Consider the following 13,595-nt stretch of genomic DNA (forward strand, 5'->3'; position numbering starts at 1 on the left):
AGGGCCACTATCTCCAGTCCATTTACAGGAGAAATGGGCCTTATAGAGCTGAAGGTCCATGCTTAAGGCCACCATGCAAGCAGGAGGTGGAGCCAGGTCAGGTGTTTCTGCCTCCGCCAGCCAGCTACTGCCTGGGTGCTGCTGTCCCAGTGTACAGGAAGAATGGTTCCTTGAAACAGAGGACAGAATGGGGTTCAGGCTTGGTGTCAACAGAGTGAGGTAGAGAAGAGCCCAAGGACTGAGGCCTTCCAGGGGAAATGCTCTTTCCTTCCCCAAGGTCAGACTGATGTGTCCTTGATAATCTTCCTTTCTCAGTGGGGGCCACGAGGCCACCATAACCACTCGGTTTCAGCCGAGATCACATGGTTTTTTCCCTCTGTTCCCAACTGGGCTCTCCCTTGAGACCCTGGTGTTAATGAAATCAAACAAAATGAAAATGGGTAAATTATTGCAAAGCTATGAACACCTCCGAGGGCCATGGCTCACTGGTTTCCAATAGCACCTCATTTGGGAGGCTGCGGTGGAAGCTGAAGCAATTCAGTCCCATGGGCGAGGTGGTGGAAGGAAGGGACAAAAGAGACAAGATACTGCAATCAGGAGGTCACCGACCCAGGCTTTTGTATAATTATAGAATTTCATTTCAGGCCAACTGGACTGATGCTGGGGCTTGTTGGCAAATTAGTGGTTAAAGAGAGAGAGAGAGAGAGAGAGAGAGAGAGAGAGAGAGAGAACAATTTTTAGCCACCTCAAAAGAGTCAACACCCCAGCTACATGTCAGCGGCTCAGACCGGGAAGGAGGCACAGGAGAGGAAGAGCAGCCCAGGCTAGGGGCAGCTAGTTGCTTTCAACCACAGCAGAAAGGATTGTATGTGGGATCTGAGAGAGTGTTTCTCTCACTGACCGCAGGGGATAAACCTGGCCTTCCTTGGAATGTCTTCAACATTACAAGAGCTGAGATAAGAACATGGCCCACGTTGCCCTCTTCTTGGGTGCTCTTCCCCCAGGGGCAGGGGATTCCCTTTTCCTTAATGGCAGCCAGCCCAGCCCATTGACTTACAACGTTTCTTTTGGCCCCTTTCTTTTGGCTTCTCCCATCCTCTTTCTTCTGTCCTTGTGAAATACTGAGAAAACACTTATCTCTTGAGAGTATTAATATTTCCCTGACTATCACTGATGAGAGACGAATCTATCAAAGTGAGATGTAGTGATTCCTGCTGTTGTGCTTCCCCACGCCTTCATGGTGAGCATTGCTTTTAATTTTTCATGAACAGAGTTGAAAATAGATTTTACTCCTTGTATCTCCTTCACCTATTTTGTTTTATGTATTTGTTGTTATAGCTTCCCGTGTATTGGTATTTTGACTTTTTTTTTCCCCAGATTTTTATTATTTTATTTTATTTTTCAGTTAAATGCCCTTTCTGATTTTACGGCAAACAAACCAACAAATGAATCCAGATTTAATGGGCCAGTTACATGTTCTCTGAAACAGGTAGAAATTATCTGCCACCATTTAAAAACGTGCCTATTGCATTTTCTCAGGTATCGCTCAAACCTGGTGGGCAAAGGGACCTGTGTCCAATGAGCCACATTCCAAACTGTCGTAGGTTTTTGGCACATGAGACTGTTATGTGGACTCCAGTGTGCACTACCTCCTAGATGAAGGGTTCTGTGCTCTGTAGTGAGCAGTGAATCCTCTTATCGTGCACTTAGATGTTGGGGCAATTCTATTTCCCATTTAAAAAATGTCCACCTTCCATTTCTGAACTGTTCTGACACAAACCATCCCAGAAGCTATGGCACAACAGCATCCACACTTAGGTATGTGAAAACCCTCCGGGGATGCCTGCCCTTGCAGAGCAAAGGCCAATAGATTCTGTCAGTGCTTCTTTGTGGTTCCTTTGCCTTGGTTTGTCTGTCTGTGTCGTGGGTTGAAGGGAGGCCTTCATAGTGCTCCAGGCTGCTGACATGTTCTTGGATCAAGGACAGTGTTCATCTTAGTAGCCTACTGTTGAGGGGCTCCTTATAAGGCATGAAACTGCACATGAAGCCAATGCATTAGAGAGAAAATAACAGCAAAGATTTATGAGATATTCACAGAAGTTTTCTGGCTGCTCCCAGAAAAGGCAGTGGGAAGCTGGGAGCTTGCTTAAAGCCCATGGCAGTCTCTGGGCACCAGTGCCAAGCCCAGGACTCCTTGGAACAGCTGGGCAGGTGGTGATCCATTTAAAGGTTCTTTTCCCTGCATCATGTGAGGAGAGCAGATAGGGAAGGGCCCCCAGACGCTCATGTATTTGAATGCTTAGTTACCAGGGAGTGGAGCTGATTGAAAGGATTAGAAGGATTAAGAGGTGTGGTCTTATTGGGATAGGTGTAACCTTGTTGGAGGATGTATGGGACTGGGGGTGGGCTTTGAGGTTTCAAAAGCCCAATCCAGGCCCAGAATCTTTCTTTTCCTGCTGCTTGTGGATCTGGATGTAAAGCTCCCAGTTACTTCTCCATACCTGACTTTGTGCCCTCACGCTTCCTTCCATGAAGATAATGGACTAAGCCTTTGAAACTGTACGCAAGCTCCCTCTATGAGTTGCCTCGGTCATGGTGTCTTTGCACAGAAATAGAACACTACGACAGGTTCCTTTTCCTTGCAGAACACCACAGAGCTGGCAGACATAATACCTACAAAACCTGGAGATGGCCACATTCCTTGGCTTGTATTTGACCCAGAGGAAACACTTACCTCCTTGTTACTCTGAGCTGAGGTAGGATGTGCTGCCTTCTGCTGTCCTATCTCCACAGAGTGAGGCAGAAGGTGGATCAGCCTGCTTCTTTCAGTTTGTCCAGAACAGAGAGATCCCCAAGTCAGTGTGTAAACATATACTGTTTCAGGCACATATCTAGCACATCTATGTGCAAGGCTTTCTACTATTGGTGTCTGTGCCTTGCTTTCTTGAGATTTCCTTGGTGCTAACGGTTTAGATCTCAATGTCAGAGGAGTTGACACCACTGGGAGGAGCTCTTGGTCAAAAATAGGCAGAAATTGATGAATTACCTGCAAGCACCCTTGCCCACAGGTAGGATAAGGTGCTTGTATGATGTCCATGGGACCGCCCATCTGAGACGGTGTTCTGCAGTTCCTCTAGGGAGTACTCAAGACCTTAGAGCTTGCCCCATAGTAGTAGGTTCAGCTCAGGAACTTTAAAGTTCCCAAGTGCCAGCTTATAATTGACACCGGTATTTACACAGACACTGAGACCTAGCAATTCTACTTCCTGGCATGTACCACATAACAGTATGACACAGGCAAACACATTGACAAGAGTGTCTATGAAACAGTGATGCTCCTACTATCACAAAAGCAGAAAGACACCAGTGCCCACAAATAGTAAAAGTGATGATTATGGTGTGATTATACAGTGGATTATTACACAGCCATGAAATATGTGAGTGCCATGTGAATATATGGATGGGGTTCACAAGCATGAAATTGTGTCAAAGAAGACACACAAAGGAGCACATGCTGTGTGGCTCAATTTGTATCATGTTCAAAACCAAGGAGAATTGCTCAGTGACACAGAAACCAAGATAGTTAGTTTTTAACCTTGCAGGGGAGGGAGTGGGAAACACCATGAGGAAGCTTCTAGAAAGTTGGTCATGTTCCATTTCAAGGTCTGGATGATGGCTGGGTGTGTTCATGCCATGAGAATTAATGCATCTGTATACTTGAGATTTTTGTATCTTATTATATACAACAGGTTCCAATTTCTTTATAAATATGTCAACACCATTCCAGTATAAACCTGCTGGGGGCAATGGGGAGAGGAGAGAGATCATGTTCTCAGGAGACTGCATGAATTAGCAAGTATGTTCTGGTGGGAGTCAGAGAGGAGCCCTGGGATAGGATTTCTGGAGCATCTGGTCAGGGGGAAATACAATTTATGCCTGAGCAAGCAAGCATTTACTGGGGACATTCACTCTTCTGGAATATGGGACTTTGGCAATGGTCTCTGCAGTCACTGTAGATGTTCTTAGAATCTTAAAGGGAGCTAGAGGCCATGTTAAGATGAAGTGAAACTCTTGCAGCAAACGGCAGAGGAAGGAAACAATGGCTGAGAGGGGACAAGCAATCATGACATCAGGAGACCCATCGGAGGGTGTAAGCCTGGCTGACTCTTCTCTAAGTAACTTTGGGTATGCACTGGTGAAAGGCCCCAGGCATTCTAAGGCTTTGAGGGTTGTCTTTACCTGTCTTTACCTGGAAAGAGAGTTGGCAGTAGAAGGGGTCTCACTAGCACATCTGGGAATAAGTCAGAAGCCAGCTGCAATGATCGATATGACTGGCAAACCATCCATGTGGCGTGCTCTGAAGGGAGACACAAAGATGAGTGAGGGACCCTGGTGTCCCCGGGGCAGCTTTAGTCAGGCAGTAAATGAATAGATTGTAGAGGAATAGATTTGAACTTCAGGATGCCTCAGGAAGTTTCAGATTTTTCTCTTGGGTGGCATCTATCCGTTTCTGAGACACTAGAGTAAAATCAACAAAGGATGATGTCTGACAAATGGAAATCAGATGTAGGGAGCCGTGTGTTTCCCCAGCTTCCTGCCACTGTACAGGAAGAAGAAATTCAGATAGATGCAGGAGAGGAGAGAGCAGAGCTGAGAGGTGGGAGACTAAACCAGATGTTTGGTAAGATGATGTCCTGGAAGGGAGAGAGATGCACAGAGAAAACTCTGGTGCTCTCCTGAGGACTGCTTCAAGGACATCGCATGTTGTTGTATGTGATGGTCCTGCCTCCTACTATGGGAAGAACCATCCGGAAGATCTGTAGGGAGCAGAAGGACTGTAGGGACTAGCATTCTCCCTGGAAATGGGAACCATCAGGATTCTTGGGCTCCAAGAGAGTATGCGGAAGGCTCTGGGCTCAGGATGTGGTGGGACTGAAGGGATTAGCGGTAGGTGAGCAGGGCTCTGTTCCTGTCTAGTCTGAGAAGCAACTTACACCCAAGTAACTTAACCGCATCTGAAACAAACCTGGGGAAGGCTAAAGAGCTCATTACACTGTGAAGTTGATATTGTTTGTTGTACTGGGGAGGTAGCTTGGGGGCCAAATGCTTGTGCAGCATAAACCAAGCCCTCTGGTCAAAAGCAGGAGTGTCCCACTCCCCAGATCTGATTGACATTTAGTAAGACATAGAAGATATAGATAGAATACCAGGGAAACAATCCTCACCATGAGAAAATGAATCTGTCAAATGACGTTGACCCGAACACACATGGAAGTTGGAACTGGCAGACGAGGTCATTACTTAACTAGCACATTATAAAATGTTAACCAGCTGGAAGGAAAATGTGAGAAGGAACCAACTAGAACTTCTGTGTCTCACAGAGTGTGAGATGACAATGTATTACATGAAAGGCATGGTAGATTAGATATTACAGAAAAAAAAAAGACAGTCATTCCCTGCATGCAGAGGTTCACTTGTGTCAGTTGCTCGTGACTAACCATGAAGGAGAGGGCTGGGGGAGGTGGCTCAGTGGTTACAGTGCTTGGTGCACAAACACAGAGACTGAGCTTTGATCGTGGAACCCATGTAAATGTCAGGTGGGTGTGGTGGCCCATCTGTAATTACAGCCCCAGAAGGTGGGGATCCCCAGAGCAAGCTAGCCATTGACAGTAGTCGTACCTGCAAGCTCTGGGTTTGAGTGAATGAATGGATAAGGCAGAAGAGCAGTTGGAGGTGATCTCTGACATCAACTATTAACCTCCACATGCATGGGCGCACATGTGCGCACGCGCACACACACACACACACACACACACACACACACACACACACACACACTAATTACTTTTACATTACTGTGACAAAGTACCTGTCAGAAACAACTTGTACCAGAAAGTTTATTTGGGCTCACTACTTCAGAGTCTTGCAGTCCATCATAATGGAGAAAAAAAAAAAACAATAAAGCATCCCTTCCTGGGCTCCATCTGTGGTTTTACAAGTGTGCAGTGGAGCCTGTTTGCGTGGCAGCCGTCAGGAGGGAGAGAACATGTAGACTGGAGTTGAGGGATGTATTTGGGAACTACTTCCTCCAGCCAGGCCCCCTACAGGCTCCATAGTCTTCAAAATAACAAGCTGGGCTTATCAAGTGCTTAAAACACTAGCGAGTGAGTACATTCCAGACTCAATGTCTAATATAGAGACATCCAGCTAGCTTGTGCAAGCTTGCTTCTCTCTGAGAGGAGACACGCTGGCCTCGGCTGTCACCTGTGGGCATGGTCTCTAGCTTCTGTTTTTCAAAGTAGTTCACACTGGTGGTTCTCTGAAGGTCCTCCAGACCTCAGCCTTGGGCTGAGCTGAATCACTACTCCCCATGTCTGAGGCATCCAGCCTCCTGCCAGTTTGGGGCTCTCCAACCTGTGGGAGGGCATCGTGGGACTTCCTGCCCCTCTCTGTGTGATACAAGCTGATACATTTTTCTTTTATTACCATGAATATACTTTATTAGTTCAGTTCTTCAGGGAACCCCGGCTACCTTTTCCTTTTCTTCTTTCTCAGGCATCAGGCGTGTGCTGGGACCTGACGGTTTGGCCCTTCTCCTCCTGTTCTTTCCTTTGTGAACATTTTTTTTTTCTCCAATAAACTCTCGTTCATACCCTGTTGGCTTAACATCTGCTTTTTGGGAGACCGAAATCACCACACCGTTTCTGCCGATTGCGTTCCACGTCCTCCCTTCCTGTCCTCTCTCAGGTTTCTTTCATGACTCTGGTTCTGATCGATGATTGTTTGCATTTGGGTTGTCTGTGCGTGGCCTGAAGCTTTCTTTGGACTCTAGAGCTTGTTCAGATAGGGTGCTATGCAGGGTTCCTGTTCCGTCCACTGTTCTGCTGTGCCTGCTATCTGGCCTAGGACAGAACATCACATACACTAACTAAATATTCAGGAAGCTATGGAAACTCCGGGAACTGCAAACATCTGGAAATACCTCAAGAAAGCTCTGATGCTCCTCCTTTCAGAGGTGGTGACTCAAGACCTGGCATTGCCTCCCATATGGACTCTCTGTGGCTGATTGGAACATATGCCAGGTTCCAGCATGGAGAGGGCTGGGGGTGGAGTGTGGTGCTGAAGTCCCCTCGCTGTATCCCACCAGACACAGAACTGAGGGTGCAGTCGGCAGCAGAGTTGCCTCTTCCAGCTTTAGCGTATAAACCTGGAGTATGTCCCTGAAGTAAATGCTGAACGGAGTGTTTATCTAGAGCAAGAAATTCATGAAGAAGTCCTGTCCTTAACCAACGGGGGTGGGAACCAGACAGTGGCGGGTGGCTTCTTTGAAGATGAAAGTCATTAGATTTCAATGAAAATCTAGGAAGCAGCATTCCACTGACAGGGAGCTTTAACCTACATTGCAAGAGCAAGCAATTGATAGCATGATTGATAATAACTTGATTGTAGTAATTGTGCAGGGGAAGTAGAAAATAGTCAGATCAGCAGGGAGCAGGCGGTGAGTCAATGGCATCTTTGGTGGGCCAAATGTTCTTACACATAGCTTTTGGATTCTTTTTAAAAATATTGTTGTCACTGTTCTGTCTTTTTCCAAGAGAATCCTGAAATCTCTGCGAGTAGGCCATCTTAGAAACAGTGTGTTGTGGAACTACACCCCAGCAAACCACCAGGGAAACACAGCACACAGCCTCTTTAGGTGAGTCCCTCAACTGCAAATCCTGACCATGTGGGGAATGAATAGCTTGAGGTGGGTGGGGCAATGCTGACGTCTGTAGCACTGGCAGACTTGCAGAGACTGCCTGTTCCCTCAAGGATTGATTGTTCAGGGCACAGCATGAGCTTCCTGAGGCAAGTAACTTATCTGCCTCTTTACCAGCCCAGTAGTCTTTGCTAGCACAGAAAGGGTTGATCTCTCCCTGCTTCCTGACTGGGTACCCAGTGAGACCAGCTGCCTCATGTTCCTGCCTCCAAGGTAGCCTGAGAGCCCAAACAAACCCTTCTCAGGGGCGGGGCGCACTGTAGGCAGAAATGCCAGGCAGTTAACAGTGTAAAGGAAAGGGTGGATAAATCCTTACCTGCCTTCAGTCTCAGGTGGATACTCTTTGGAATGAATCTCCAAAAGTCTCCAGCAGGCCAGCCTGAGCTCTGACTGCCCACAGCAGGGATTGCTCACTGACACACCCACAATGTCAACCTTCCTCAGCTGCTTTCCTTGTCCTCCCTGTGGAGTGTGACGATGAGTCTTGATTGAAAGCTTGGTGTGATCCAGAATCACCCTGGAAACAAATCTTTGGGCACCTATGGGAAAGAGTACCTAGATTAGGAAAGAGGCGTGGAAAGACCTCACCATTCCAGGCACCACCATTCCGTGGGCTGGGGCCCTGGACTGAATAAAAACAAAGAGAGAGCCATGCATGTATAAAACTTACCCCAGTAGTTTCTGGGTGAGGGACGAACATGAATGAAACAAGCTGAGCTTAAGAAAGATTAGACTGCTGGGGGAGATAGTTCAATGTGCATGGGGCCATAGGTTCAATCCCCAATAGGGGCAAAAAGCAAATCCTTTAGTTGTGGAGTTGAGAATACATTGGCAATACTTTGAGAGGACCTTAAAGGACGAGGGATCATATTGAAGTTGCCAGGAGAGAATTGGGAATGGGTACACCGTTCATATATGTGTAATTGATAAAGAAGAAATGAAAGATTTAAAAGATTGGAGGCCCTGTGGCCTTCCTTTCCCCCCTTTGACAAGCAGTGGGAGAGGGGACTTTGTTTTCATGGGGAACACGCCACACAAGCTGGAGGGTGGTTAGCTGCCATGGTGGGTATTGGGGCTCACTGAGTGTGCATGATAGGGACAGGGACGCACTTGCCTTAATGGAAGAGATGGCCGCCACTTGCTCTGACCATCATTATGTCATGGGATATGAGCCTGGTGATTGATGCTTGCTCTTCTCCAAGGGACTAAGAGTTTTTGAATTCTTCTGTGACATGTTTCAGTTTAGAGATCTAAAACTGTTGAGAGGTCAAGGGAGCATGAGTGACAGTGGGGACTGTGCACCCTAGTGTGGTCCAATGAATAGTCTGAAGATGGCCTCCGATGATGGCTGCCCCACAGATGCTTCTGCCCCCTTACGCAGCGTCTTCTTTCAGTAGCCCTCTTCCTTAGCTCTCCCACTTCTGCTTCTTCTTCATTGTCTTCATCATCATCTTCTTCCTCTTTCTCCTCTTCTTGATCTACTTTTGATCTTGTTCTTCTTGTTCATCTTGTTGTTGTTGTTGTTCTTCTCCTTCTTCTCCTTCTCCTTCTCCTTCTTCTTCCTCTTTCTCCTCTTCTTCCCTTTCTTCTTCTTCTAAATTTATTTTCTATGTGTGAGTGTTTCCCTACATGTATGTATGTGCATCACGTGCGTGACCATGTCTCTGGGGGTTTGAGAAAGGCATCAGATCCACTGGGACGAGAGTTATATGCAGTTGTGAGCCACCATGTGGGTGCTGGGAATTAAACCTGGGTCTTAGATAAGGAAGAGCAGCCTGAGCTCTTAACTACTGAGCCATCTCTTCAAGAGAATCTGCTTTTCCTTGGGTATCAGTACATGCCTCAGTTGCTGTTGGAATCCCCTGCATGTGGAGGGAGTTAGGTCCCAGTGGCCTGAGTAGTTTCTGGAAACACTGATATAGAAGGTTCAGGAGCTGAAGAAGTGGATGGGGGCATGACTTGGGGAACTATAGTGCCAACTTGAAGGAAACTGCATGTGGCTTGTGGCCCTGAAGCTCCTGTGTCTGCCAAGTACAAGACTGGCTGGTAGAGATGGAGGAGTGGTGGGGGACAATGGGCAGGTGGATGGCAATTACCTAAAGGGGAAGATATCTTTCCTTCTTTGACTCCAAATTAAAACAAGAAGTGTTCAGAAGCAGTGTGGCTTGCTGTTTGGCTTTAAGTATTTCCTCACTGGACTCTTCAGGACTGCCAGTGATGGGTTTGCAGTTCAAGCTGATTTACGCAGTGAAGGGAGCTTGCTTTATATGAGCCAATGGAGTTCAGACTTCAGAAAGGGCTGGATCTAGATGCTCAGCTCCTCCATGTCTCAGTTCCGTTTCTCCTTGGGACAACTTCATTGTTGACAGGTTCTCTTCCTGAGGCAGTATAGTGTTTTGAATATGCATGGCCCACAGAGTAGCACTATTAGTAGGTGTGGCCTTGTTGGAGTAGGTGTGGCCTTGTTGGAGTAGGTGGGGCCTTGTTGGAGTAGGTGTGGCCTTGTTGGAGTAGGTGGGGACTTGTTGGAGGAAGTGTGTCATGGGGGGGGGTGGGATTTGTCACCCTCCTCCTAGCTGCCCATGAAACAATCTTCTCCTGTTTGCCTTCAGAACAAGAAGGACTCCTAATCCGGGTGATTGCTACTGTTGTCCCTGCCTGCTCTGCCTGCCCCCTGCTGGGGCCTAACAGGTGCCCATCTTTGTAGTACCTGGTTTAGGGAATTCTTATTTATGAGAGCTTCCTCCTGTGAAGCCCTTAGACTATCTGCTCCTTATTCACCAAACAGACACTTTGAGCTCATGGGCAAGTTTTACTTATCCCCAGTTCAACAAGGGCTGCAGCCTGAATGGAAACTTTTAATCTAGATTCAGAGGTACCCTCTGTCAGTCTTGTGATTTGAAGAAACTTCATGGCAAAATGGTCATGAAATTTGACGGGGCTAACCCCGTTTTCTCTGGTTTTACAAGTCCAACAAATTTTTGCTTGCCAAGTGGTTCGTAATTTTAGGGAACAATAGTCAATTCTGAAAGAGCAAGCAGTCCAAGAATGACAAATAGGGTTCATTATGTGTGTTATTCTGATTATGTGCCTGGAGTGCCCTGTTAAGATGAATCCTGACGCTGCATCTGGAACAAGGGAAATTAGAAACAGGATTGATTAGTAATGTCTGCCACAATCTCAAGATCCACAAACGATGTCGTTTTTTGCTGAGGATTTGGTATTTGTGGCAGTCCAAACTTTTCTCCTTGACCCTTAGTCAGTATTCACATCTCTGCTTCAGTAATTCTAGAACTTTCATCCAGCCATCCCTGTAACTAGCAGGAGCTAAGGACACAATGACAAGAATATAATACAATAATATAATATATTAATATATTATATATAACATATATAATATTTACATATGTTATTTATATGCATATATTATTTATATATAATAATGTATATAGATATGTATACAGATATATATAATATTTATTTATAATATGTATACACAGTATAATAAGTTTATAATATTGATATTGTATATTGATGTTATATATTAAACATATAATAAATATAATATAATAATATACTATATATAATGCCAATTCTCAAACAGCCCAGCTCAGCAAAACCATCATGAAGGTCACACCCACTCTGCCCTGCATTGACCTCCCTTCCCTGTGGTTTCTTTCACTGACTCTAATTGTCCTTAGACTGATATTTTTCTCAGAGGATCATCTAGGGATGGGGTACAGCTTGGAGGTAGAATGCCTACCTAGTACACAGAGGGTTCTCAGTTCAGTCCCGGAAATTAAGAAATACAATGACAACAACAATTGATCACAGAAGGATTGTCCCTGAGTTACTATAAAAAGAAACAAGTCTTTGTCTACTAAAAGAAAATAACTGGAGGGAAACTACATAGCCACAGGCAGAAAGAGCTGGAGTACACACTCAGAACTTAAAACCAGACAGCCAGGACTGAAGCCTGCATGACTTTGGGATTGACCAGATGGGGCAACAAGGGGAGTGAAGAAAGGACAGACACACAGACACATACATAGAAAAGCTGGGATTGGGTGGGCCTTTTGCTGTGTGGAGATGCTACAGTAGCAGCCAGGAAGCTCAGTGTGTTTATTTTATATGTCTGAATCAAGGGCTCAGGTTTATGGTATACAGCCAAATAAGAAAGTGTATGAACCTCCCCTCTCCCCTTATCACTTACAGCCATCAGGAGAGCTGGACCTGAGGTCATCAGAGTAAGAGAGCTGGCTCTGCCCTTCACCTGCTGCAGCACTCCAGAGACAAGGCCCTGCACCTCACCTGGTCAGCACAGTAGAGATGGCCCTGGATGTGGGGTTGCAGGTGAACCAGCCCTGAGGGTGGAAGAGCCAGCCCTGCCTATTGTCTGCTGTGTGGTAACCTTGGTGAGGGTAAGATCCCCTCATTTCCCTTTGCTCTCGACTAGGTCATGAGAGCAGGAGAGCTGGCCCTGCCCCTCACATGCTGTAGTGCTCTGGAGAGCAAGCCCTGCACCTTACCTGGGCAGCACAGTAGAGCTCATGACCCTGATGGTGGGGGGCACACGTAAGCTATCCCCAGAGTATCAGAGAATTAGCCCTGCAATTTGTTAAGAGTCAGCCCTGCCTCTCATCAGCTGGGCTGTGGTGCAGAAGGGGAAAGATACCCTTCCCCTCTCTCCTCCCTCACTGTCTACAGCAGGAGGGAGAGCTGGTCCCAGGGCCATGAAAGTGGGAGACCCGGCCATGTCCCTCACCAACTGTGACACTCATGACAGCCAGCTCTGCACCTTGCCTGGGCAGCAGGATAAGGCTGGCCCTGGTTGTAGGGGTTGTTGGTGAGCTGGCCTTGAGGGTGTGAGAGCTGGAGAGCTGGCTGGCTGACCATCTCTGATACCTCTCAGGCCTAGATCCAAGGCTTTCAATTGGCCCACCCCAACATCTACCCCATCAATGAACTGCTGATGCGCACAAAGGGGCCGGACCTACAGTCACAAAACTTCAGGATCTTCATAACACAAGGCAACAACAGGGTATCTTAGAGGAGTCCCAGTGAGGTTCTAGTATTGATAGAGAAGTAGAAGCCAGAGGCCTCGTACCAGACCAATGAGACATTGCAGTGAACATTGGCAAGCAAAGAAGTGTGGACCAAAGGGTACACTGTGGGACACACTGTGACACACTGCAGCTTCCACAGTGAGATTTTGTTTTTTCTGTTAGGAGAGTTGCAAAGGTGGAAGGCTGATGTGAGGAAACGAGGAGATGAGTGGGGATTAGGGTGCAGGATGTGAAATTCACAAAGAACCAATAAAAAGTTTTTAAAAATTACAAAGATATGGAAAAAGAAATAAAGAAAGCGCACTTATTTATGTTGTACAGCTGGACAATGGGGCAGATTTAGTTAATGTAGGTCTCTATAACACAGCAGTCTTAGACCTCAAACACGCAGGGGAAAGAAGCTACAGTCAATACCTTTCTGAATACATTGTCAGTATCCACAGACAGAGTAGAGAAAGAAAGGCTTTGCCATTTCTCTGAGGCTGATGTGGGGAAGGCTTTGCCATTCCCATGGTCTGAGGCATTGGGGGCCTTGGCATGGCTGCGCTTCTACCAACAATACATATCACTCAGAGCCCCATTTGCCCCTCGCAAGACAGTACAAGAGGGAAGTATATCCCTGAAACTCTGACACTTCAGACTGTGAACCTGGAGCCGGTGTGCAGGAGAGCCCGCAGTCCGTGTGGCAGGGATGAAGCCACACGTTGGCTTTGCAGGTAGTCCTGATGCCGGCCGTGCTGTGCTGAGAGGTCCTGTGAGCACACGAAGTG

At 46.7% G+C, this 13,595-nt stretch overlaps 1 long non-coding RNA gene across 1 annotated transcript; it reads left to right on the forward strand.

The window, feature by feature from the left end:
• Positions 1–6,843: 6,843 nt before the first annotated feature.
• Positions 6,844–13,366, forward strand: LOC143434939 (uncharacterized). Its single transcript, XR_013104821.1, has 3 exons — positions 6,844–7,212; positions 7,596–7,696; positions 11,975–13,366. It is a non-coding gene; the product is annotated as an uncharacterized LOC143434939 (long non-coding RNA).
• Positions 13,367–13,595: the final 229 nt, after the last annotated feature.

Source organism: Arvicanthis niloticus, chromosome 18, assembly GCF_011762505.2.
Source record: "Arvicanthis niloticus isolate mArvNil1 chromosome 18, mArvNil1.pat.X, whole genome shotgun sequence".
Lineage (NCBI taxonomy): Eukaryota > Metazoa > Chordata > Mammalia > Rodentia > Muridae > Arvicanthis > Arvicanthis niloticus.